The sequence below is a fragment of the Camelus bactrianus genome, chromosome 1, assembly GCF_048773025.1.
Source record: "Camelus bactrianus isolate YW-2024 breed Bactrian camel chromosome 1, ASM4877302v1, whole genome shotgun sequence".
NCBI lineage: Eukaryota > Metazoa > Chordata > Mammalia > Artiodactyla > Camelidae > Camelus > Camelus bactrianus.
In genome coordinates, this window is record NC_133539.1 from 51,757,161 (window position 1) to 51,783,716 (window position 26,556).

At 38.9% G+C, this 26,556-nt stretch overlaps 1 protein-coding gene across 29 annotated transcripts in view; it reads right to left on the reverse strand.

Annotated features, from left to right (window-relative positions):
• ZBTB20 (zinc finger and BTB domain containing 20) overlaps window positions 1–26,556 on the reverse strand; it is a 758,521-nt gene that overhangs the window by 119,117 nt on the left and 612,848 nt on the right. For 2 of the 29 annotated variants that reach the window (XM_074363971.1, XM_045507273.2), the window contains exon 1: window positions 15,068–21,739. The exons of 26 other annotated variants lie outside the window; for them this stretch is intronic. The gene's annotated coding sequence lies outside the window, so the exon portion shown is untranslated. Of the gene's footprint in view, window positions 1–15,067; window positions 21,740–21,888; window positions 21,908–26,556 lie in introns of those variants that run through there. One more of the 29 variants, XM_074363958.1, reaches the window with a different exon arrangement.

A 26,556-nucleotide genomic window follows, 5' to 3' on the forward strand; every position in this document is an offset into this window, starting at 1 on the left:
GGAATGGACCCGAGAAAAGCTATTAGAGGGTAACGGTCATGTCTAAAAAATCACATTTATTTATCTTCACCTGCTCTTCTCATGTCATTATCATTCCACTGAGGTCTGGATATAGAATGCAGAGATTAAATAGCCCAGATGAACATCAAAAGAATAACAGCAGTACCGAAGAGATGAATGCAGCCTCTTTCCCAGTGATCTTAGGGGCTTTATATATACTGAGCCTGATTCTCCTTGGGACGGACCAGTGGCCTGGGCAGATGCCTAGGATGTTTGTGTAGGTTGATGCTGTCCTCCCCTTACTATATATCTCTGTCCCACTTTCCAAAAAAAAAAAAAAAAAAAAAAAGTCTAATATACAGAGCCAGTTCACTCCTGCAGCCAGAATTAAACTCTGATAGTAGATCTTGATTTAGGATTTTTTTTAAGCTATCTATTGGCAAAACTAATCTTTCATTTTGCTTAATAGGTTTGTACTGCCTAGAGTCAGGCCACGAGGGGCCATAAGTCGATGGAAATGTGTTTGAATCTCTATAGTCATGCTTAAATTTCAAGAAGTCTTCCATTCACAGAGCTGATATAGGCTCAGTCATCATTTTCAAGTGTTTTAACAATTGATAATTAGCAGAGGAGGTCTTAAAATTAAAATTAAAAAATGATCCTCACAACAGTTGCATATATAAAATCCTGATTCATTTATTTTTAAATCTTTTTCCCCTGCTGTGAACAGATAGCTATAATATATACATTTATATACGTGTGCACAATCAGCCTTAGCAATACTGCTGTGAAGGAGATTAGGATAGACGGTTTTCTATTTATTTGACAAATACACTATTACATAGACAGGTTAAGTGATCTGTCCTGTAAGGAAGGTAGAGCTGGAAAAAAAACCTGTCACCTCTACTCTCAGGTTAGACCATGCTGGAATTGGGTAGCCATTATTGTTTTTGAGCGAGCTGATCTCAATATTTGGCAAGGCAATTTTCCTGAAGAAAGAATCTACACTTGCTGTTTTTCCCTTGGTACTTTCCTTCACCCTCTCTCTTCCTCCCCTCTGAGATTACTATAAACTATTGATAAATGTGGCTGCTCTAAGTTTATGCTTGCTCTTCATGGGTTCTGATGGATTTTAGCTCTTAAGAGAGCGTAAGAAGAAAAAATCTTCTCTGAAATGTAATGCTGATAAATAATGCTGGAACAGTTGGTTTGAGTTAATGTCACTATAATAGTTGATCCTGGTATAAGTGAGGTCTTGGACTCCCCTTTCATAAGAGCTAGTCTATTGGCTCTGAAGTGACCTAACCCCAACAAGGAGCAAAGGCTTCTCTGAGGCAGAACTCACTCATCAACACCCACCTGCTCTCCTGGGATCTCAGGCAGGGGCCAGTCCTTTCTCCTGCACCTTCCTGTGAACTGCTGCACCTCTCTACTGTACATTAGGGCTACACCCTCTGAGTTCTCAACCTTAGTAGTCTTCCTCTATTTTGGTACATATTTGCATGATGCTTACTGGGATACATTTAATAAAAAATAGGAAAGACTATTTTGGTATTATTTTAATTCTTTATTATCTATTTTGTTAATTATTTGTGTGACTAAAAACAATCCTCAGTATCTTGCCTAGATTGTCATGCTTCTGGTTATGTTTTCCAATGTTATCTGGTAAATACTTAGGAAATACAATTTTATTTGAATAAATCCTAAACAAAACATAATTGTGAAAGAAAACCAACAGGGAAAACCATATAATACATTTTGAAACTGAGTGTAATAATAGCTACTTAATTCTGAAATATCTGCCAGTCTTACTCCTTTATATTAGAAGGTAAAGTTGCCAACAAATTAGTTACCCATACTAATTTTTTAAAATGAAGGGACAAAATTATACGTTTTTTTTCCCCCTGATGTTAAGAACTGTAACCCCTGCAGCATAATAGCACCTGAGCAGCATCTGCGATGTGAAACTGGCTTCAGTGATTTCTCTTAAAGGAGACTGCACTGCTATTACCGTCAAGAAAGCTGCTTCTGCTTAGGACCCAGACTCCACGAGGAATGTCCCGGTTCCCTACAGAACCCGGCTGGCTGTCATCCCATCAGGTATCCAGTCTGCAGTTGCCACTCAGACTTGCAGAGCGTGTGTTTGGGGACGACACACAGAGGAATACGAAAGGATACAGAGCGCTGTTGTACCAGTACATTTATTGTAAGGAACTAGTTATGCTGCAACTGCTTTGCTCTTTTATATTCTAGGCAACACACTGGTGAGTATAATTCATAATGAACATATTCAACATTTTTTCCATCAGTTCAATACATTATTCATAAATATTAGAGATGGAAAAGACCTAGTAGATTACTGAGTCCAAACCTCCTTTCTGCACTGCCCTTTCCCCTCACTGTTGATGCTAGCTCAAAAACCAAAACCAAACAGATCACACAAGGAAAGCAACAACTTCACAAGTTTTACGAGCAAAAAAGAAAGCGCCGAAGAAGCCTGTACTGAGGGTGGGGAAGTCCGAGGTCTTCCCTTCCTGCTGGTGGAGCTCAGGGAAGACTAAAAGTATGGTGGCTCTTTGCTGTGAAGAGAAGCCATGGGAGAAAAAAGCCAGCTTCTCCTCTTGAGATTCACAGTTCAAGGTAAAGCCCAAGAGGCGATCCCATGTCCTTGGTCAAGGGCTCCCTATCTGTCTCTACAACCTGGTATGGATGCAGGCATTCTTCTCTCCTGTTAGAACTTGAGATACTGATGATAATGATAAACAGCAAAAGAAGAAATGAATAGAGAGTTAAAACTACTAGCAAATGCTCCCTGGGATTATCTGTACTATCAAGATAGGAAAACTTTGCAGATGCTACTGTCTCTCTAGAGGAATAAATGCTTACATTTTAATATTCTCAGCAGCTGGTTCCTGTTGAATGCCATCAGGATGATTCAGCCACCCACCAGGAACACCAGGAACAGCAAGTGCACACGGAGCAATCTGTAAAACTTTCTTCTCTTGATGCCAACACTATTACTCTGGCAAAGTCAGAACTCTTTACTGAATTACCAGTTCTACTGACTATGACCTCGTTCCCCTCACAAATACCAGCTCACTCTCAAATAAATGACTAAGATGCAACATTCTTCCTGATTTGAGCACATCCTGCCGTCAGACTCTCTTCAACCATGGTTTTAATTTTCTCACTATTCACTGTGAGCCCGAAGGGCCAGCAAGATCCATATACACCCTGAGTCTGCCTTGTATGCCTCCTGCCTCCAACCGACCCTGTGCACTGATTGCTATATCTCTACCCTGACATGCCTCAAGTTATTTGATCACTTCCAATTTTTAGAACTTTCCCATTTCCATAGAATGGGGTTGTGTGCCAGGTAAACAAAAATGTGTAGATGAATTGCATTGACCATAGACCTCATTAAGACAGAATTGCCGTGCCATACTCGAGTTGGCTAAAAAAATCCTATACTTGCCCCGGTCTTCAAACAGATCAGATCAGGCACTAAACGGAAGAAATGCCAAAGATGACAGCTAGCTATCAAAAATGTCTCACTGCCTCATTTTCAGGTCCCCAAAGTAAAATCTAAGGACATTCAACACAGATTCAGGTGCTTTCAACAGCCATGAAAATATATGGCTGGAGAGGGAATCTATAAATGTAATGAATACACAATTGGCTTATAACAGATGCAAGTAAAATTAAATTCGATATCTTGACCTGCTCTCCAAAGTGAAAGTTTCTAGTTCAGGCTACAGACGGAGGTATAACAAGCTCATTAATCACATGAACCAGAATTACAAGCTGACACTTCTGGGGATGTTGCAAAGAGCAACCCTAAGTGGCTGGGGGCCTGTGGGGAACCTGAAAAGGGAGGTGGCACTGACAGTCTACAGTGAGCAGTACTGATGCCTTTCATGGTATACACAGGTTGGCCAGGGCTGACTATTCTAAACTTCCAGGAAAGAACTAACGGATTTTTGTAAGGAAGTAATAAGACCTATGAACTTGCATGGAAAGATTCAATATATTCTTATTCAGCTCCTGTTACGTAAAAGTCATTTTGTTTGTTGCTTGAGGAGACACTGAACTCAGTGGAGATCAGTCTGTGAGCTCAAGAGGAATATTGTTGGGAAAGACCTAATGGAAAGGGAATACTAGTAACTGTAGTAGTAACAACGACAACGATACTGAGTGGTGACCATGTGCTAGTCATGGTGCTAACAAGAACTTTATATACTCCATTTCAGGAATTCTTACAATATCCCAGCAAGGCAGTTATCATTTTCCTATTTACAGATGTGGAAAGTGAGGCCTAGTGAACTTAAGGGCATTGCCCCAAATTGTATAGACCTGCTCCTTGCGTTACAAATAAACACACAAATGGCTAATCTAAAGATCAAGTATTGTAGAAATAAAGAAGGCAGAATTTGCTTCTATTTAGGAACACCAGGGGAAAAGGAACAGGGGTGTGGAAATGTGATGTGCACTTAGGAAGCAAGGAGTAGGCCAGTTAAAGTGTGTTTAACCGTGTTGACTCAGCATCCTCTGATTAGAACTCAAATTTTGATAAGACAGATACACTGATCTTTACAGAAAGATTTCTAAGGAGAAGGATGTCTTTCCAAAGGATTTCCTGATTACAATTTCTCAAATTTCTTTCCTTTGCCTTGCCTTGCCTTTCTCTTTCCTTTCCTTTCTTTTCTCTCTTTCTTCTCTTCTCTTTTCTTTTCTTTTTAGAGGGCAGAGGGATGAGGAGAAATGAGATACGAGGTTACCCTGGATGGGATATGAGGATGGCATGAGGGGAACAATGTGATCAGCAGAGGATGTCCAGGGAGTGCCGATGTGAGCGCATTTTCTTTCATTGCCCAGAATGCCTTGTCCTTCCCACATGTGTCTGCCCCTGCCCCATCTACAGTAGGGTTATTGGTACAGAAATAGGCACCTTAAGGGCTCTGTTACTTTGCTCTCGTCCTTAATGACTTCTGGAATACCACTCACTTTTTATTTTTATAAATCTGTTTTACCGATCAGGCTTGTAGTAGCTAGAAAACGAGTTCTAGTACAATTTGCCTTTTTTCCTCTTGAGAAAAGTTTGTCCCTTCTCTGTTTAAGTTTTCTTATTACCCAAACAGCATTTCTTATTCTGTTAAACACTCTGCCCCTTTAATGAAAATAAAACATGTGCTTTTCTGAATCTTCTCCACTCTTCTCTATTTAGAACCCCTGGTGCAGAGAATCCAGTGTATAGCACCCCTAGTCAAGATGAATTTGTTTTTTAAGCTTTTAAAAAAATTATGTTTTCCAAATATATAATATTATAAAATCATTATAATATATAAAATACATATTTAAAAAAATTCTACATGGTCCTGCACCAGATGTTCAATATTCCTTCCTGGAGAGTTTGCTAACCCACTCACCCTTATTGAGCTATCTAAGGCTCCTTCAAGCTCTAAGATGCGATGATTATGATTCTTATGATGCTGACATTTGCTCTGTTGACTCTTAAAGCAGAGCTTTTCAACTTCAAACAATAGCATAACAAGTTGCTGTAACAATTACACTTATATGAATCTTTAAGCAGATGTGCACAATAGCTCTTTACAACCATTATCACACTGGACAGCCAAAGCTTAGGAGGTTCTTAAAATTCTATGTGAAAGTGAATTCTGCAGTTGATTAAATCCTATAGGGAAAAGTCTGGCCTTTCTATCTACTTTTAAAATTGATTGACTTTTTTTTTGGGTAGCTGTTAATTTTGCAGCTAGCCACGAGCTTTAAGCATGTCCAGTAACTTTAATCATTAGCCCCTACTCTGTCAGGGCTCCTGTGTCTCGCCCTCCTGACCTTGCCCACTGAGTTCAGTCTTCCTGATGTAATCACACATGCTCCTTTGTAGTAACATTCGTCACACTGCTCATTAGAATTATCATCATTCCTACTGCACCTTAGGTCAACGGCATTAAATGTGCTTATGCAATTTGTTGTCATTTAAATTCTTCAGCCAGGATTTCTTCATCCAGAAGGACAATTTCATTTTATCTGATCAATAAATAACTAGCCAGTCGGATGACTCTGGAAAGGTTGGTAGAAAATCGTTCATTGGAGCAAAATCTTAAGTCTAGAGAGGTTTTTGTGAGCTTGGATGGTGGCATTTTGCTGACCTTGAATCCATAGTTTCAAAATCTGTCAACTTAACTCTTTCAATCTAGTAAAGCAATAAGGATAAAATATGTGTGATTTATATTTATGCGTGTGTTGAACTTAATATATTTGTCAAGAGTCGAGGTATTTTTAAAATATTCAGTCTGTTCCACAGTGACTAATTCACTGACTTTCAGGTATACCTTAAAATATTCTTTTCACTGTGGCTTAAATCTATTTTTTTTTTTTTTAACTAAATATGAAGTGGCAATGTAGTTCACGGTGACATTCTGTACACTCCTTAACTTTTGCTCTTTCTATGGTCAGGGTATGTACAAATAAATAAATCTACAATAGGTTGTCTAGAAATTTTTGTTTGGCTACACTTTGAAAACATAGCTTAAATAGTTGAAAGCTTGGCATCTCATCATGTTTTTATATTATAAGGCTTACAATGCCACCTTATAGAAGATATATTCATTTATTTCCATGTTCAATCAAAAGTGTAGGGTTTCAGGTCTAAGAATGGATTACAGATCACTCTCTCCTGGTTATTTTTGGCTTTAAGTATATTGATCATTTTATCATTTTCTTGTTCTAAACTGCTCTAAACACAGCACAAATGTTATTCTCATCATGCCAGAAATGGGTTTGGAATTGATTTTGAGTTTCCATCAATTTTACTCTTTGCTCTCTGTGAGAAGTTTTTCACTTACTTAAATTCAAAAGGAGAGTTTTGTTGAAAAGATGTCAGAGTACAACATTTAGAGATCCTTAGCTGGACAAGGAAACTCACATTTTCTACTCTACAAAAGAATAAAAATCATTGAATTTATTACCATGGGCTTTATTGAAATTAGTGGAGAATCATTCAGACGAATGCAATTTCAAGGGCTTCTTCCCTCTTTCTCTCCATGTAAGTGTTTGACAAAAGCATGTATCTTCTGAGAAGCTGGCCTGATTGGTCCAGGTTGGCACTGTTTCAGTGTTTGGCCTACGGCGGCTGCTTAGGAATAATTTTGTCTCATCCTCTCTATTTTCCTGGACCGTATCGGACTCAGACACGTGGTATGCAAAGGAAATCCAAGTCCCTTAAAAATGCTATTTCTTTTGGTAATAAAGCGAAGCCCAGTTCTACTTTGGCCAAATGATCTTATCAAGATTTAACAAGAGATATTTAGTAATATCTCCAATCTGGGAGAAGGCATTCCACTAAGAAAGATAATTCATTATATACAGAATACATATATTTTCCCTTCTGGTACCAGGTAGCGACATCACCAAATTTTCTCTATTGGTACTGAGAATAATACATAACACCGACACAAATTTTATGGCAATTATTCATTTCAATTAATTTAAAAAGAAATAAACAAGTAGTTCTTTCCACATTAGAAGAGATACTGGAGATCTATTTTCAGTTATTGCCGAAAATATTTTGGCTTCCCTAACGGCACCTTCCTAACACAGCTGTTGTGCCCTCCTCTGCGCTGTCACAATGCAGAGTTAGTAACATTTCAGCCAGGTTCTCCAGACTAATTGGATGAAACAATTGCATGACAGTATTAAGATTCCTTTGCAGAATTAAATGAGAGGAGATCTGCACAGTTCAGATAGCCTGGAAGATTTGCAAGGAATACAGCCCAAATCCTACATGTTCCATACATTTTTCTACCTTTACAGTAATAATCGGTTGTATAGTAAGTGCTAGGATTTGACGACACACTTAAGAACATCAACAAACATAGGGAGAAATGGAGATTAGGTAAACTTCACTTCCCACCCCGGCCGTCCTTCTCTCCTGTGCTGTTTTCTGTTTCAGAGTGAAATGCTCCATCTCTTTTAAAAAGTGCCAGGAAATCTCTTCTCTAGCAATCTAGACCCTTGATTTTACATGTGTCGTATGACACACCTTGAAAGAGAGAGTGCTACAAACCAGAGTGGGACGATAATTTAAATACAGACTTAGGGGGAAGAGCTCCATCTACTGAATCAGTTAGATCATAGTTTGCACCCTATAGTTATCCCATTCACTACTTTCAACCTCTTAGAGGCTCTGGGGAGAATAGAAAAGTTACAGACTCAAAACCAGCTTTGAGTCTGATGCCATTTTGAATACTTCCCAGATACCCTGAGCCCTTTTCCTGTGCCCTTCCCAATCTCCAACGCTTTCCATGTTTCAATATACAAGAAAAATGGGATGCTCTGCTGTATAAATCATCCCTGGAAAGAGGCAGAAAGCCTTTGGTAATTGAAGGAAAAGCCCCAAGTAGCTGAAGGGAAAACAACGGAAAAGAAATCGCTCTACCTGACCGGTTGGCAGCCCAGGTCAGAAGCAAAGGGAAGAGCAGCCTACTTCCTCCTCCTGCCCTGCATCATTGCTGCGGAAGCCTGCAGCCACCCAGGAGCAGCTCTTCTGGGCTCTCCCCAGCTGCACAGTGTTGTTGTGGCATTGGGAATTTGCTGTGGCTTCGTAAGATTATGGGGATATGCTTCAGCAAGCCAAAAAAGTCACAAACAAAATTCAGGAGAGAAAAAAAAAAAGTACAAAACCAGCTGATCCTACTGGAGAAGCTCTTGGCATTTTCCTGCATATGCCACAATTCTCTTTGGTATTTCCTGGTTCTATGATCAGAAAATTTATCATATCATGTTTATGATTGTTGTTTTTGCGGGATCGCTGGTGGTGAGAGGTGGTACAGTGAGCACAAACAGACAGACCCGGGAGGCCATGGCAAAGATAACTTCCCTTACTGATTTGAAAGCTTTTCAGGAGATCGCAAGGTTAGAAAGTTTCTTCTTCAGAATATTGAAGACATATAGAAATCACATATAGGAAACAAGAGCCATAGCCTTTCTAGACTGGGAAAGTAAAAAAAAAACTTTTTAACACAGTAACAGATATGGAACAAAGCAAATCATATCTGAATCAACCTGAATGGTAACATAGCTGCATAAAATTCAGGACTGTGTAAGACTTATAAAAATACTTTATAAGTTAACATAAATTATTAGAATACAAATAGACATTTATAAGTATATGCATATGTTAAATAATCAGGAGGCAACAGTTAATTGGATTTTTAAGTTACAGAAAAATAATAAATACAGTAAATTAATAAAAGTTTGCATTAATGTTAATCCTCTTTCATGCAAAAATAGAATTAATATAAATGTAAAGTGAAGCTGTGTCTCCATATGTGTGTGTATGTGTATATATATATATATATATGTATATCTGCAAAAAGTATTACTGAGTGACGTTGAAAGGTGATATGCAGCAGAGAAACTAAAACTTTGAATTATTTTACATTGGGCATTGAAAATATCAGCATTAACCTGGCAGGTTTTTTTCTTTTTCTTTTTTTTTTAATACATTTAATTTTCAGGTTCCGTTTTAAATCATGGAAAGAAAAAAAATTACAACAGCCTTGTATACATGCACAATCTGTATTTTGTAAAAATTTTCACTTGCATTTCTTAGAATATTTAGTTTGCTAAAAACGGCTAATTGGCTTTTCCTCAAGCCTCTGCAAGACAAGTTCAGTTCTGAGTCAAGAACTATGAGAAATTTCACCACGAAATGAAATTTGTTTGGGTAGTTAGAAGGCCTGAAAAATGAGATTATCTCCACCATAACTATAACAAACAGCTAATGAATAAATATATTTTGGCAAGAATCGATAAGAATTGCAAAGCCTCAGAGGGTCATCGCAGACTTGAGAAAGGTAAGCAAGTGAGGAAACATCAAACGGAGTTCATGGAGATAAAGCATTCTGAAAGATGGAAAGTATTAACAGTCACTGACAGGAAAGAATATATTCCACAGGGATGGCAACAACAAAATGAAACAAAACAACCCCAAACAACTGGAAATATCTGTCTCCTGGAGCAAAGTAAGACTATTTGTTCAGCAAGAGGAGAACCTACTTCTTTGTCATTCCCTTTGGAAGCCTGTGTTGTTTTTTTTTTTAAAGGTTGCACAAAAGATACATGTGTTCTTTTTCTAGTATTATTATAGGCCCACCTAGATTTAGCTTTCGATTCCAGATGAGATCAGGCATGTTCAGACTAGCACATCTTTGCTCTGTAAGCACAGAGCTGCTATCATTTCACTGGCAAATTCGCAGATCCCCAAATTTATGCACAATAGATACCCTTAAAAATCTGCAAATTTTCTACTTCAGGCAAATACCTCCTTGAGTTCAATTTTTTTCTTATTTTATTCTGCTAGTATTAAGCTGAAAAGTTAAGGCAGGCAACTCCCATAAGAAAGGAAAGTTGAATAGTACTTACCCTAAGTACAATGTGCAAGCCTTAATGGGGAAATCTACTTTTGCTCTATGATTTTTAGAAGGGAGTCCAGGTTTAAACTCAGCTCTCGCCCTTTTCCCTTCTGGAAAACCGAGTAGACTCACTGAAGGTGGCTCTGAGAAAGATCTTACAAATCAGCAGCCTTACCTGTGGCCATTCAGAAGACTGCACTTTGGTGTGTATTTAAAACTATGAATAAAGTCAGATACAGCGCATGCTCAGCAGGCAATTTAGAAATATTTATAACATTGTTGTTTCAAAAACAAATTTCCTCAAACAAAGCAAAACTCACATTTTTTATCCATGCCAAGTTTAACGTTCTGAGACAAAGCTGTTTTGGAGTTTTCCGCTGGGGGAAAAAAGGGCTTCTAAAATTTTTTGTTGAACGAAAAATAGTTCTCTCTTCCCTTTTGGATAGTCTTAAAGAGGTGGAATAAAATTTCCTCTAAGTTTTAACAAAATTCACCTCGGGCTAAGATATGGCGTTAGAAATTTAAGGTCTGTAAAAACTAATTTGGGGAGAGAATAACAAGGAACTGAAATCTATGAGTTTAAAGAATGTAATGGTCATCTGAACCTTCAAGGCAGTCTTGCTTGTTACTATACAAAAAAAAAAATCCTGATACAAACAGGACACATTATGTGATGTATAGATAAGTTATGCATTGATAAGAACAAGGCATAGATAGCTATTTGCATACCTGGAAAAGTTATGTTTTTCCTTTGCTAACTAAAACCTGAACTCTTCAAAACAGAAAAAGAAATACATCAAAAATTTAGGAGAAACCCAGTAATAATGTCAGTAGCATTCCTCTGTTCTACAGAGCAAGCAAGGAGAGGAAGGCAATCACGTATCTGCTGGTTAAATTTTGAGTTACACAAAATAAAAAAATTGGATTAAATACGGTGTTTAAAGTACTAACTGCAGCAGGAATGCCTGTGTTACCCCTGGCTAGGAATTTCTTCCTCTCCTCCTCCCTGAGCATCCCTAAGCATTCCATTTTACCATCTATCACCAAACCCTGCACGGCCCACAGATCTCACAGATCTTATTTACATCTCTGACTTCATTCTTAAGTCTCTGAGTGACTTTCAGCCCCCCCCCCCTCTACTTTCCAGGGGTGCTCAGCTGGCCTCACAAAAGCTCCACAGTCACATCTAGCAGTATCTCTGACGCTTTCAAGCTCATCAGAGGTGCCAAAAAAACAAAAAAACAAAAAAAACCCTAACGATTAAAAAAAAAAGTTTATTAAAGTGAAACTAGGAGTGCAGATTTGAAGAAGTTGCTTCTACTGTTATTTCCCTCGCAAGTCAGCACAGGTGTTTCCTAACTTGCACTGCTGTGCATGCTGATGAGGGGGAGGGGTAAATTAAGGTGAGGAGTGGGCCACGGGCCGAGCAACAAGCGTTTGAGGATGGCCCAGCCTCATGTGTTAATGGATGTGTCTAAAAATGGACCCCCCAAAAAGCCTAGAATGAGGTTTCTTTTTGGCAAATGATGAAACCAGGATACTGAAATAATTAAAGCTTTGTCCTTAAATAAAGCATCAGATCAACAGAACAAAAACAAAGATAAAAACTGCACACACATATGCATGCGTACACACTCTCTCTCACACACACAGATACACAAAACTCGCGGGTGAGGGGAGAAGGAAATTAAATAAAAGAAAACAAACAGAGTCCTAACAGGCCATTCTCCGAAAAGGAATCTAAATAAAAAGTCATATGATATCTGATAGTGCAGGACACGTCGCCAAGAACTGGAGCGGATTGCCTACAGGAAGAAAGGGCCAGTGTATTCCAGCTCAAAGACCTTTTCTTTCCTCCTCCTCTATTTTTTTTTCCCTTTTCTCCTCGACTGTGAATGTGTTACTCTCAGGTCAGATGTACGAAGCATCCCAGAATGACAGCTATCACCTTTCACTGCACTCCTGGCGGCACAACTGGCTCATGGGAGCTGCCTGAGTTTGGATCCAGAGGGGCTGGTGCAGCTTTCAGGACCAGCCTCTCCCCGTAGCCCCTCTGTCCCTGTCCTAGACCCCCTTGGTCACATCCAAAATAGACCAAAAAAAAAAAAAAAAAAAAAAAAGCACAAGCGAAAAAAAAAAAACAAAAAACAAAAACGCAAGCACAACAGTCCACAGCAACAAAAGAGTTCAGAGGAAAAAAAAAATCAGAAACAAGCCCAAAAGGGGAGGGAAAAAAAAAAGCTCTTGCCTTCAACGTAAAACTTTTTAAAGACCGAGTTTCTTTTCTCTTATTTTGTTGACTTTCTTTTTAAAGGTCTTTTTTTCCTCAAGCACTATTAAGAGCATTAAAAATCTCTACAAAAATACAGAAAAGTCTCAAGGCAATATAAGAATTTTCCTGAAGAAAACACATAACTCTAAGAAGTGAGTTACCCTAGAAAAATTTGGATTTGCCAGAAGTTCCCCTAATTCTAACATCTTTCAGCGAGTTCAAGTGCAAACACTGGCCACCTAGCTCTTGTTTTCTCTCCGAGGGTCATTACTGAGACAACACATACACAGTAAGGTTTCCCGAAAAGACTCAGAGTTATCAAGTTACTTCAAACATAAGGTGCTCACACCTCCCAGCCAGAACGGTTTACTGACTAGACATCACTCTCTGCCTTGGTATGTATTACATCCTTAAGAAGCAGTTACATAAATGTATGCTAAAAATATGGAAAAATGTATGTATCTATATTTTCCCTACAGTTTCCCTCCCCAGGGACAGGAATAGGTTATATTTTTAGTGAATGAAGAAAAAAAGAAAAGAAAAGAAAAGAAGTTTCTGAATCTTGAAACAACTGTTGTAGCTGGTTTCCACTTAGTAAAATAGTTACCTGTAGTTAGGTACTGTACATAGTACATATTTAAGGATTTTTGTCTTGCTTGTGAATTCTCCCCCTTGTTCAGTTTTGTGTCTATTAAGTACCTTCAAAAGATTTCCAAATGACAATCAAAATATAAATGCATTAGGAGGAGAACTTTTAGAAAGAAAACAATTTCTTGAGTTTATAATTCAAGAAGGTTAGTATAAAGCTATAATTGTACAGCATATATAAAAGGTGGACTTGTTTACACAATTTGCAGATACAGTTCACATGATTTCTTTCTTCTTTTGTTGAAGCATTAATTTGAAAATGATAAGCATTCTGGAATGTTTGCTACCAACACAAATTCATGATGAAAATATACATGCATAGGCAAAAAATCAAATGGAGAGCACGCAAAGCTACGTGGCAATCCGAATCATAGAGAAATCTCTGTCTAACAGACTATATTTTGCTTGAACTAGTATATCACGGATGGGGCAGTAATCTCTCTGGGGGTTTTATCATTCTCGTCAAAAAATAAAATACAAATATCTGCTCCATTAGTACCTTTTCTTAATAGCTGACAAGTGACACAAGTGGTACCTTTTAAACAGATGGATGCAAAAACTTGTGAGACCGAATGAACTAACATACCCCATCGGTATTTCGGGAACCCAAATCTCATAATTAACTTTTTACCCAAGTGGCAAAAGTAGAAGATGTTCTCACCACTAAACCGATTATTTTATGGAGTCTTGTTCTCTCCTCCACAGGATTTTGGGGACCCAGAATGGGTAAAGAGCTGATAAGAGAGGATGCATCCTGAACAACTTTTATTGTGAGTAGAAAAAAATAGCATAGAGTGAGCATAAGAACAGTTGGATTTAGAAAGATGAAAAGATGAGAAAAGAGCAACATATCCAACTTAATTAGTCTTTTTCCTTTTTATTTTTTGTGTATATCTATTGGGGTGATGGGGAGAAAAGATAACTGGATTTCCTTTGAATGTCTTTGTGTCTTTATAGAGTGAATGTTCTGTTCCTGTCTCTCTCTTTTTAGGCGGAAAAACTAATAAAAATAGAAAAACATATATCAGACATTAAGCTCACCTCCCCCCCCACCCCTTTCCTTTGTAAAGAACTCTTTGTTCTCTAGTGAAAATGCTGAAAAATCCCCGGGCAGCTACTCCCTGAAACAAGTGCAAAACACTTAGAGGCTTTTGGGCTGGCTGGGAGCCAGGAACCCTCCCGCTGTCTGGTTAGAAGAGGAAAAAAAGAAGAGAGAGGGAGAGAGGGGAAGAGAGATGGGGGGGCAGAGAGAGAGAGAGAGAGGAAGAGAGAGAGAGGAAGAGAGAGAGAGGAAGACAGAGAGAGGAAGAGAGAGAGAGAGAAAGAGAGAGAGAGAAATTGGAGCTTCCTTTAATAGACATAGGAAGCAGCGTTTTTTTTTTTTTTTCCTTTTCTTTTTTTTCAAAACTGGCGGTCAAGCGTTAAGTAACTCCCGTCTAAATCCACCTGCTAGAAATGAACTTGGGTAACCCCCCAGGGGTGCACAAAGACAGGGAAGACAGTAACATACTCCATACTCTTTCCCACCCCCCGTTGTACTGCTTCCATTCTTTCTGCTCCCATACACAAATGCCCACAGATCTCACGCCACCCCCTTACCCCCCAACAACAAACACAGCGAAATACATGCTCCCTCAGTCTCCTAAAAAAAAAAAAAGGCTTTTCCATCTCGGTTGCGACACAGTGATAAGGGGTAGCGAACATCTCATACCTGGTGTGAATGCTAATCAGTCAGGAGTTCTCCTTTTCCCAAGACAGGGAACTGTTTCCTTCCAAATTTATTAGAACCTCCTCCACTGCCTCTTTGAAAAACCTTCTTTGTCACCCTCTCCCAAGTCCCGATACTTCTTTAAAAAAAAAATGGCTTCGGAGCTCCTTCTATTCTTGATATTGATTCTCTCTCTCTCCCCCCACCCCTCCTCCTCTCTCCTGTCTGTGTCTCTTCTGAGTGGTCTATTGATAAGTCCCTGGAGGCACTGGGTCAGCCTGCCCGTAGGAAACCAGACACAATGCACAAATCTCCGAGTGCCATTCTGCCATCAGCAAGCAGACCACGTTTAGGAGAGAGAGAGGGAAAAAAAACAGTAGAGCAAGAGACAGAGAGAGAGAGAGAGAGAGAGAGAGAGAGAGACCAACCGAGGGAGGGAGAGAGAGAGACCGGGAGAGAGGAAGAGAGGGGGGAGAGAGAGAGAGAGAGTGGGAGAGAGAGAGAGAGGGGGAGAGAGACAGAGGGGGAGAGAGAGACACGGAAGGAGAGAGAGAGTGTGAGAAAAAGACTGATTGGAACAGGAGGGAGGGAGAGAGAGAAAGGGAGAGGGAGAGAGAGCGCGAGAGGGAGAGCGACACTGCCAGTCAGGTTAATCATCCCTACTTTAATTAGCTGTTCGGCTTAGACATAAAACAATTGAATTTGAATGATCTGTCAGCAGGCTCGGCTGAACCAAAGGGGAAAAGCGAATATTACAAAAAGACTGTTGGTGTGTTCTGATAAGCAATACTGCTCGTACTGACAAATCCTCAAAGGGGGAACTATTAAAACTTACAACTAAACAAAAAGTGCAAATACAAATGGCACTAGATAGAGGTCTTTTTAAAAAATGGAGTTTTCTCCCCTAGTTTTATGAACGGTAGATATTTATGTGCAGGTGCCAACATATTAGGGTCTGCGTGTAACGTGTGAAAGTTTATTAACGACGGTCTAGGAGTGTAGCAGACAGATGCTGCAGAGAACAAGACAGGTACAGTCGGATGCTGAGTCTAGATCTTGGAGGGAGATGGATGCTTGAAGAAGAGGCACCGTGGCAAGAGATCAGCACAGACAAAGTCAGTGGGCAGACAGGCAGACAGATTTTAGGCACGGCACGATCTCGTCTAAAAAGGCAAAAGTTCTGATGCAATAATAGGTGCAAAACAATCCATCCATCCTCCTCTCCCGGGAGCACTCCAAGGTACAGTTAAAATGGATTAATCTTTGTGACAAACAGAGCCGGCAAGGCAGACTATGGCAGACACCGAAGGCGATTCGCAGACCCAGAGAATACCAGAGCCGAGAAAAGCCACAGCGATCAATCCCTCCAACGCCCTAGTTTAGCAGATGAGGAAACTGAGGCCCAGAGACTCAGGCTAATAAATCACAAAGGCAACAGCAGTTTCGACACTGGAACCCAGAACCCTGGGATCCACTGTGCTCTTTCCATCATATCAGCTAAACTCCAGCTTTCTTTAAAGACTCTGGTCCAACAGGTATGGAAATCACCCTCATCTCCAGAATAACAAGATTCCTCCATCTATACAGTCAGTGCACAGACCTTCAATTTTTAAAAATGCCTAAATAGAGAAGTGGAAATTCTTTTTTGTTGTTGTTCATTTTGAATTCTCGGGATGGGGATTTAAGTGCTTAATTTCTTCTCAGAGAAAAGCAGAATGTTGCAGAGGCCTGGCCTCTCCCAGGTACATAGCTGGTGCCACGCACCGAGCTAGCGAAGGCCAGCTGATGCATCCACAAAGACCTCTCCCAGAGTCTGCAATTCTCTTTGTGAATATTGCCTGCTACACAACACCGTGTAAAAAGATGTGGTTCTCTCATACTACTCATTTTTAAGATATAGGCACACTGTGGGTGAAAGAGATAGAGTCTTTCAGCTTACAGTGTCATTTTCAGACACTGAGGAGATTTTCTACCTGGAAGATTAGCTATGGACAACTTTTCCTATATATTTCAATTGAAATGAGCTACTAAAATAGAAAGAGGAAACTGTGTTATCTGCCCATGTATTTGATGGTATCTTTTTGGACACACCTGATCATATTCAGTAAGGATCTCCCTCTTGACAGCAAATAATTGAATGTAAATTTTTTTTTTTTTTTTAAGGGAGAAAGAGATGCTTGTGAAGAGAACAGCGCCATCGGATGTTACTGGAGGGACTGTCTCTTGTCCTAAAACAAGAATCATGGTGTGTATATGAAAGCAAAAACTCTCAGTCATGCTTCAGCAACCACGTTGCTACTTAAGGTGAAAGAGGAAAACTGAAAGAGAGGTCAGGCACCTGGGAGTCCACTCAAAGGCAAGGAATCTGAGAGACGTCATGGCCAAGTCATTCAGTTTATTTGCACGCCATCCTCTTCAACAATGGCTGCTGTGACAGTGTCTAAAACACAGGGTCCACTGTCAATCAATTTAGGGAGAGGAGGAATCAGTGATTTTGACATTGGTAGGTCCTCTCACAGGTCTTAAAGATCCTGATAGGCAAGAACCCAGGGGAGCAGTGAAGTGCTGGGTGACCTGCGTGAGAAGGGAATGAGCTTTGGAGTAGAATAGACTTTTATAACAGTGTCTAAGTCACAGCTGCTCTCAGAGCCTCAGTTCCCCTGTCTGTAAAAGGTGAGGATATTCATCCCATAAGGTGTTTTGAGGATGACATGAGCTATCATAGATAAAGTCCCTGGCTGGTCATCACATGGTAGTTATTACTGAGGAAGGCAGAGAATGAGGGTGTAAATAAACAAAACTGCATACTACAGATGTGCTGAGTGTGTTGTGTTCAAAGCATGCTCAAGACATGAATCCACATAGCAAAGCAAGGATCTAATAAACAGACTTGATTTGGAAAGGGTAAAGTTTAGAACCCCTGAGTTCTGGAATCTAAGCTTCAAGGATTTTCTAAGGGGGGTTTCATCTCTTTGTTCCCAGACTTTGGTATATTTCCTGGCTAATAATAATAATAACCAGCATACCACTGAGCACTTCATTTGTGCCAAGCACTTTGCTAAGTAGTTAACGTTTTTGATCATAGAATATGAATTAGGTGCTACCTATGAATTAGGTGCTACCAGTCCTTATTTCATAGAAAAGCACAGAAGAGTTAGGTGACTTGCTCAAGAGCACACAGCTAATTAGTGTGGAGCTGGAGACAAAATCCAGGCAATCTGACTTTAAAGCCTGCGTCCTCAGCCATGATGCTGGACTAGCACTGGGCATATTCACTAAATACGTGTTAAATAAATGAGCAAATGCACAAAACACCAGTGTTTTGATTTCATTAAATAACAAGTGAAAATCCGTGCACCATCACTTGAGAGAATCTTGTGCTTGGATTATACAGTCTGTACCTCTTCTGTAGCTCACTCGGGGGCAGCCCCTCCTCAGAAGCCAGGCTGAGCCTTGTCCCTGCATGGTGTTGAAAATGGATGAGGTGAAGATCGCTGGCTATGACCACCCAGGGCATTTAAATATCTGACGGCATTTTCAGCACTTTGAGGGTAGTGTTAGCACACGGGTTATTAATTGGCTTAATTCCAGTTCAGATAATTACATCGTGTCTCTTTAATTTTTCCCCGACTATGCCATTCTTCACTTCCTGTCACAAATGTGCTCTTTAAAAAAGCATATGAACACACACAAACATAGTTATATTTAAGGTTTGTATAATCATATAGGGGTTCTTTTTCTAAATGATTGGTGTATAGTAGCCATGTAATAAATGAATGAATGGGCAAAAGAATTAAAGTCATTGCAAAACAAAGATAACTAGTTGAAGCTAAGATTTTCATTTGGCACTGAAATAAACAGATTTTTAAACCATTTCCTTGGTGACAGGATTCCAATCATAATTTTTTTTCTCATGGGCAGATATTTCAAGAGCTGATGACCTGCTCATGATAAGCTGATTTCCTTACACCATGCAATTTCCAGCAAAAAAAAAAAAAAAAAATAGCAATGAAAACTGATCTTTTAAGGTAGAAAGTAAGACTAGGTATAGGATACTGAACTCATGGGTTTTAGAACAGTCATTAATCCAGCTATTAGACCCTGACTTATTTGGCAGGTTTTTCTTTGCCAAATGTACTACTAGCATAATTTTCAAATCAGAGAAGAAAAGAACATGGGGTTCCAATTTGATAAGCTTAGGAAAGTCTGACAATCATAAACAGACACAACCCCTCTCCTTTTCCCAAAGAATTCTTGGCCTTTGAAATACTATGTCTACATGATACCAAAGAACATCTCCTGGAGGCACCCATTTTCATCATGTGCACAAAAAGTTAAATGCATCCAAGGCAGAGCATGGTTTATTTTGTCAGTCCTTTTCAGTGTACGTTTGTTCATACAAGTCACCAAATATAAGGAGCATAGAAAGTAAGGGAATAAAGGGTTAATTTATTTACTATGCATGAGAGTTTCAAGACCTTTGCTTCCTCAGCTTTTAGTTCGAAATTCCATGCATACTCTGCACATAATAACAAATGCTATAATTCAATGTATGCCATAATTTGATTTACTTTCAAGCACCTTTTCTGGTTCAGCTCTCAAAGCTTTCCTTCCTTTAAACTTCCTCCAAATTTTCTTCATGGCCCTCTGTAAATCATCATTTACAACTGGTGTTTGTGGGATAACACTAATGCTGTAGAGAGATTTGTATCACACTATCCCCACTTCCTTTTGAAAATCAGTGGTCAACTTTCATGCCCTTATCTGAGGGCAAGATAAATTAAAAAAAAAAAAAGAATAAAACTTGAGCCCTTTCCTAACTCTTGGACCCCTGTAATAATGACAGTAGTCACTCAGTGACTGTCCTTTAGTTCGTCACTCATGCCTCTAGATGGGGATCTTTGGGACAAAGTTTTTATATTCTGCTTGTTAAATTTAATGTATTGTCCAGTGTCACACCTGCTCATGGCAGGTGGTAGATGATATCTTAGAAGAGCTGAAGGCAACAACTGTTAACTCTCTTATGTCTTCATATGCAATTGTAATTTATTTTCTCTGTGACTCAAGTGTTCAGTGTGTAAAAGGGGTACATTTATTGCCCTAAGACTAGTGATGTGATGCACAGACTAAAGTAGTACTATTGGGTAGGAAAGTTAAGAATTAGTGAGGGAAAAGCACTTGTACTAAAGACTTTTACAGTCTCACCACTATTTTTAAAGCAAGAAGTCCTTGGATAACATATTCTAAACTCAGAAATTAAGTGAATTTTTAATTCGAAAGAAAAGTGGACAAAATTTATACTGAATACTAGAGATAGTAAGCAAGCTTTTGGTTTTAAATTTAAATGTCATCTAGGAACAGCCTGATAGATACTATAAAAGCTTAGAATCTTAGACTTAGGTGGTATTTAAGAGATTTTCCAGTTCTTTCAGTTTACAGAGAAGCCCTGAATGGCTGAGACATTTTATCTGGTAAGTCCTAGAACCCAATTCTTCTGTTTCTTGGTCTCCTGACCTCCTCAGCCACACTGGGCCAGATGGCTGCCACTCTCTTGCCATTCCTAGTCCTGGCTACCCCTCTTTTGGATGTATTTTATTAAAGATAAATTCTGGTGCTGAGAAAGAGATTCTGTGTTCCTAATGTAGTCTGATAATAGGCCACAACAGGACAGCAGCAGGCCAAATAATGACTCTGAAAAAAGATATCCACATTCTACTCCCCAGAACCAGAATGTTGCTTTACATGGCAAAGAAGTCTTGTAGATGTGACCTAAACGTAATCACAAGGGTTCTTATAAGAGAGAGACAGGAGGGTCAGAGCTAGTATTAAGAGATGTGATGACAGAACAAGAGGTTGGAGTTATTGGAGTTATTTGTGGAAGAGGTCATGGGCCAAGGAGTGCAGATGGCCTCCAGAAGCTAGAAAAAACAAGGGAATGGGTTCTCCCCTAGAACTTCCAGAGGAACCAGCCCTACCATCAACTACCTTGATCTGGACATTATTTCACAACACAGCTGAAATATTTCTTAGCTTTTTTTTTTTTCTTTTCAAGCAGATATATCACCTTGTTTCAAACTGAGCTTGTGACATAAACCTCTTACCAGTCTTCAGAAAAATACGTCTAGCATAGGTCAAGAATGCGTCTCTCCCTCTTTTGCCTCTAAGAACTTCCTTCTGTGATGACATGAAGTAATCTATCCAGAGATTTTTGGCTAATGGATCAGTTGCCTGTAGATCCATCTAATCACATTTTCCTATGTCCATTCTAACAGCAGCTCTTCATTGGTGGGTTGGCACACATCTCCAAGTTCATCTACAACAGTCAACACTAGGTTCTAGTTAAAAGCAGACTGAAGGGTTCTGCTGTGTAATTCTTGGCTGTCAGAAGATCTAAACTTATTCTAAACAGTGAGGTGCTTTCTTGCTAGCTCCCACCCCACATCTGTTCCACTTTTTCCTAGTGGAGGTCAGAAATGGAGAAAAGCAGCAGTATAAGGCAACATCACACAAAACTTCCTTCTTAAGACTATCTTGCTTTAGTAGATCATTCCAGCTCATAAGTGCATAAATCTGTAGGACAGTGCTCCTAAAAGAGTGGTTCTTGGCAGGATCAGCATTGCCTAGAACTTTGTTAGAAAAAAATCAAATCTTGGGCCCTACTCTTGACGTATTAACTCAGACACTGAGAGTTGAATACTGGAGTGCCTATGTTTTAGTAAGTCCTCTAGAGAATTCCAAAGCCTGGTTGAGAATCATAGGGCAGATCTGTGAGGCTCAGCAAGCCTAGTGAAAATCATGTTGGACTATGAATATCACCTGCTCACCTGGGTGTAATTTAATTGTGGCTCTGTCACTTGCCCACTCTGTGACCTTAGATCATGTTCTTGGTTTGTTTATCTCCTAAGGTACAAAATAGGAATGATAATATTATATTATTACTTATATTATTATTACTATTATTATTACCTTGTCTATGCAAAAGGCTAATATGGGACTTAATAAGATCATGAATATGAAAACACTTTATACTTTATAACTGCAGGATTATTATTATGGAAAAAACATTAACTTGGGTTGTGAGTGTCCTGGGAGCAAGGTGTTGGGGATATCATCTTGATATTTCACATTAATTGAGGCTTTGAAGTAAGAACAGAAAAAAAAGTTCAAGAAGCTCAAATGTCAGGTCTAATTCTCCAAGCCAAAAAGAAGGCTGGATGTCTGTAGGCTTTTAAGGGAAACGATAATGAATGGAGGACCCACTGACATTATTATTATTAGTTTTTAGACTAGTTTCCAGGTGCTAAATTTTTTTGTTTGAAACTCTACCTTTCTGTTCTTCAGGTAGCAAAATTTAGTGGCAGTTTTGAATGCTATTTTGCCAATGAAAGCCTACGGCTTCGGAGATTCAGAGTCACACTTCTTTGTAAGTTCCCAATGCCACTCAGTGTTGGTGAAGTGGCCCATGGTCTCTTTCATCTTCATACCATATTCTTAAGTAAGTAAGAAGCTCCAGGAAGCCAACTCAAAGACAACTAATTATATTCACAAATTTTTTCAATGGAAAAGACATAAATCCTGGGAGGTGGGAGGGATTGTCCAGATCAGGACTAAGACCTTTTTACATACTGAAGTCCAAGCTCTTAAGGAGCTGGGAAAAAAACAAACAAACAAACAAACAAAAAAAAACCAAAAAAAAAACCAGACCCAAAAAACTCACACAACCAGATCAGACACAACCATGATTTTCCTAGAAAATCACCAGTATTACTTACCAAGGGGGAAAAAAAAACACCTTATTAAAGATAGCTAACCGGGGGAAAAAAAAAAAAAAAAAAAGAGAGAGAGAGATAGCTAACCATCCCTTTTTCTTCTTGCATGAAATCACAGCAGGTAGCCTATGGCCTGAGGGCTCTTCCATCCTCTGACAACTCAAACCTGCTGGTTGCATTTTGGCAACTCGTTGGTGCCTGGTGCCTCGCAGGACCATTGTGGTGTGGAAAAGATTCTGTTTGGGTTGCGGCTTCCTCTGAGCTAGTCACAACGTGTTGCTGCATCAGGGGAAGCAGCTGCACCTTTTAAGAGCTCTGTGTCCTTAAGCAAGTCATCTACGCTCTTGAACTCCAGAGATTTTTTCACTTGTAAAATGTGGATAATATGTGATTTAATAATCTCAAAATTTGTTGAGATCACAAGTTGAGGATCAAAAAGGATGATGTATCCACAATGTTTTGTAAACTAAAGATCCCATTTGCTTGGCATTATTGACGTCATTATTATTTACACGTCAACAGAAGAGTAAAGGTATGTATGGAAATACTGCGCACGGCAGCCTGCACACTCTCAGACATTTAAGTTGTACATACCTCCATGGTTTTCCCCTGAACTTACATTAATCTCTTTGTCAGGTACCTAAGATAGTAACTAAGAATGTTGCTTCCTTTAAGTCTCTATATGATCTTTGGGTTGATAATGGTTAGTTATACATTAAATAGATACTGCTACATAATTTATTATGGTTCTGTTCTGGCCAGCTCTACTTTGAACATATTCCCTAAATAAGAACAAATTCAGTGTTATAAAAGAAAAGAAAACATCACATCCAAAGCTGGTATTGAGGAGTGAAAATATCTTCAAAGGCTATTCCTTGGTTGTTTAACATCAAACATCCACTTAGAGATGTCTATTAGTTCAACAAGCTGTCCTGAAGGAAGACCCGTAGCAAAGCCACTGGGTGTTCAACACTTAAAAGGACAGGAACATGTATTCTGCCACAATGCACATTATTATTGCTTGAATTACTCAGACTTTGTTTAAACAAATCTATGAGTCGAGTTCAGATGAACAGCCCATGCATTTTTGCCATTCAGTAGCTGTAAGAATATATGGTACCCGATCAATGAGTCCTTCCAATGGAAGGGAAGTTAACTGCTATATTTTAAAATAAATCATTAATGTAATTGTGCAAAGAACATATCTAAATATCTAGAACTCTTATTTAAATCTTTAATTGTTGTATACAATCCCATCTTTTCTATTTAGCATCCTTAACTAGACTGTATGCTCCCTGAGGATAAACACTGACACACTTTTCTGAATATCTCACTGGCTCCAGCACAGTGGTTTACACATAGCATTTGCTTCCAAAATATCTGCTTTTTAATTGGATTCACTTCTTGTTGGCTTTTCTTGGGGGCAATTAAGCCACATAAAGTGCCCATAGATAAAGGCATCATTATTACTGAGGTGAAAGTTGCAATTCTTAATTTTTTAAAAATAATGCGTTGGGCCACTTATTTTTCCCATGTGACACTTAACCTGACTAATTATAGAAGTGAATAGAAAAACATGATTCTGTTAAAAAGCTCACTTTACATGCAACATTTTTAGGAATTCAGCTAATATGTCAAGCAGAGTCATTCTGCACAACAGTGGTGATGGTGCGTATGCACTTTAGCTCTGACGGCAAATATTTTAAATTAAGGCAAGCTAGCCATAAAATTACATACACATAAATATGCACTCTCTCACAAACACACATTTGCACGTCTTTAAACTTGAATTAATGCAAAGAAGAGATATATTCTTTTGTTCTAGAGGAATACAAATGATGAAGACTAATAAATGAATAAGTAAAGCGCTGGGTAACCAAATCAATGTCTGCTCAATTCTGGTCAAGGAGGTGAAGTGAGGTTTCCCTTTGAGTCAGAGAATGTAGTGGATAAAAGGGACGTGAATAGCTGGGGGGATTTCCTGAGGCCATTGCAGACCAGCTCACACACTGTTAAGAGGCTCGTTTTTATGAGACTTTCGGTTGCATTTGTAACGCTTGCTCTAGGTCCCCTAGAGCATTAAGTGCACACCACAGCACTGTGACTACGGGACTAAATGTGAGAGGATACATTCCGAGGTTCTTTATCTTTCAGATCCAGAAAGATTTGTAGATATTTTTAAGACCATTTCCCCCCCTTTGTTTTCCCTCCCTCCCCCCTAAACACCCCTCCACAAAACTCCTTTCAGATAGGACTACTATGTGGAAAGGACTTCTTTTTGTTTTCAGTAAAAATCTAAAGTCTTGGACTTAAAAAAAATGACCAACTTAAAAACCTGTGGATTAGTACAGTTGATTCTTTCTATAGGTAGAATATATTTCATTTAAAAAGAATCCCAGCAAAACTTGGTCTGACTGGTAAGTTTGTTCTAGATTAAGGATTTAGCCACAGTTTGATAAGTATTTGTTGGTTTGGTGCTTATTAATTGGTACATATTTTAACATTTCACCACTACCTTAAATTATTAATAATTTGAAATTATTAGCCAGTACTACCACTGTTTATTTTATTTCATTTTTCTGAACAGTGCCACCCATTTCCTTCAAGTTTGGTTCAAAACAAAAAGTCTGGAATTTAATTTGTCAGGAAAACAACTGTGAAGTTCAGAAAAAGAATAGGAATCACCAAAACAATGAGATCAATCTTAAAATCACTAGGGAAAACAAAAGCTCTCTTAATCCTCAAAGCAAATGTAAAAGTAGGCATTCTGGTTTTGATGATGACGAAGCTGAGGCTCAGAGAGGTTAAGCAACTTCCCCTGGGTTCAGAGTTGAGAGGTGGCAGTGCTGTGGGTCACACCCTGGTCTGTCTGACAAAGCCTGTTCTATTTTCTTTTACACTGTTTACACTCTCCATTCCCCAGAAGGTCTCTGGCTATCTGGGAGTTTCTTTGGGATCTGCCATCAGGTTCATGGGATGACAAAACAATTACAATTATAAAAATTGGTGAATGTATATGTATTATGTATTGAGTATACACATAAATGCTTACTATACACATGGTTATACATATACTATATACGCCATCTATATGAATACTCAACAGTAGTCAACTCTCAGCCCTTACAGTTTGCCAGATATTATGCTAAGTACTTTATTATTTAGTTTTCTATTATTTACTGTTTAGTACTATTTACTGAGTTCTTGTAACACCTCTGTAAGGTAGAAATTATTATTATCATCCAGTTTTACAGATGGGAAAAGTAAGGCCTACGACTAGAAAGTGGCACAGCCCAAGTTTCCTTCCATTACTCTACCCTTCTCATGGACCTTTTCCTATTTGTTACTCCCTTGGAACAACAGAGTACAAGAGGAACATAACTGACCTCTGGCCCATTCCTCTAAGACTTTGCTTCCTCTTGGGAAATAAAGCAGACCTTAGAAGGTGGGAGTAACTGAACTATTAACAAATCAATAGTTTACTTGCTAGGGAACAAAAAGACACAACTTACAGGACAATTCCTATTGGTAGAAGAGAAAGCCCCAAAGCAAGGTATTATGGTCTGGAAAACAGGGGCCACGCTTTGGGTAGGTGGACTTTCTGGGTCTTTCAAATCATAACACATGTATAACCATTGATAAATAAACCAAATTTAATTCAATATATACTTAATGAACACCTGCTATAAATAAAGGATTCTGCTAGAACCTGAGCCCCAGAAA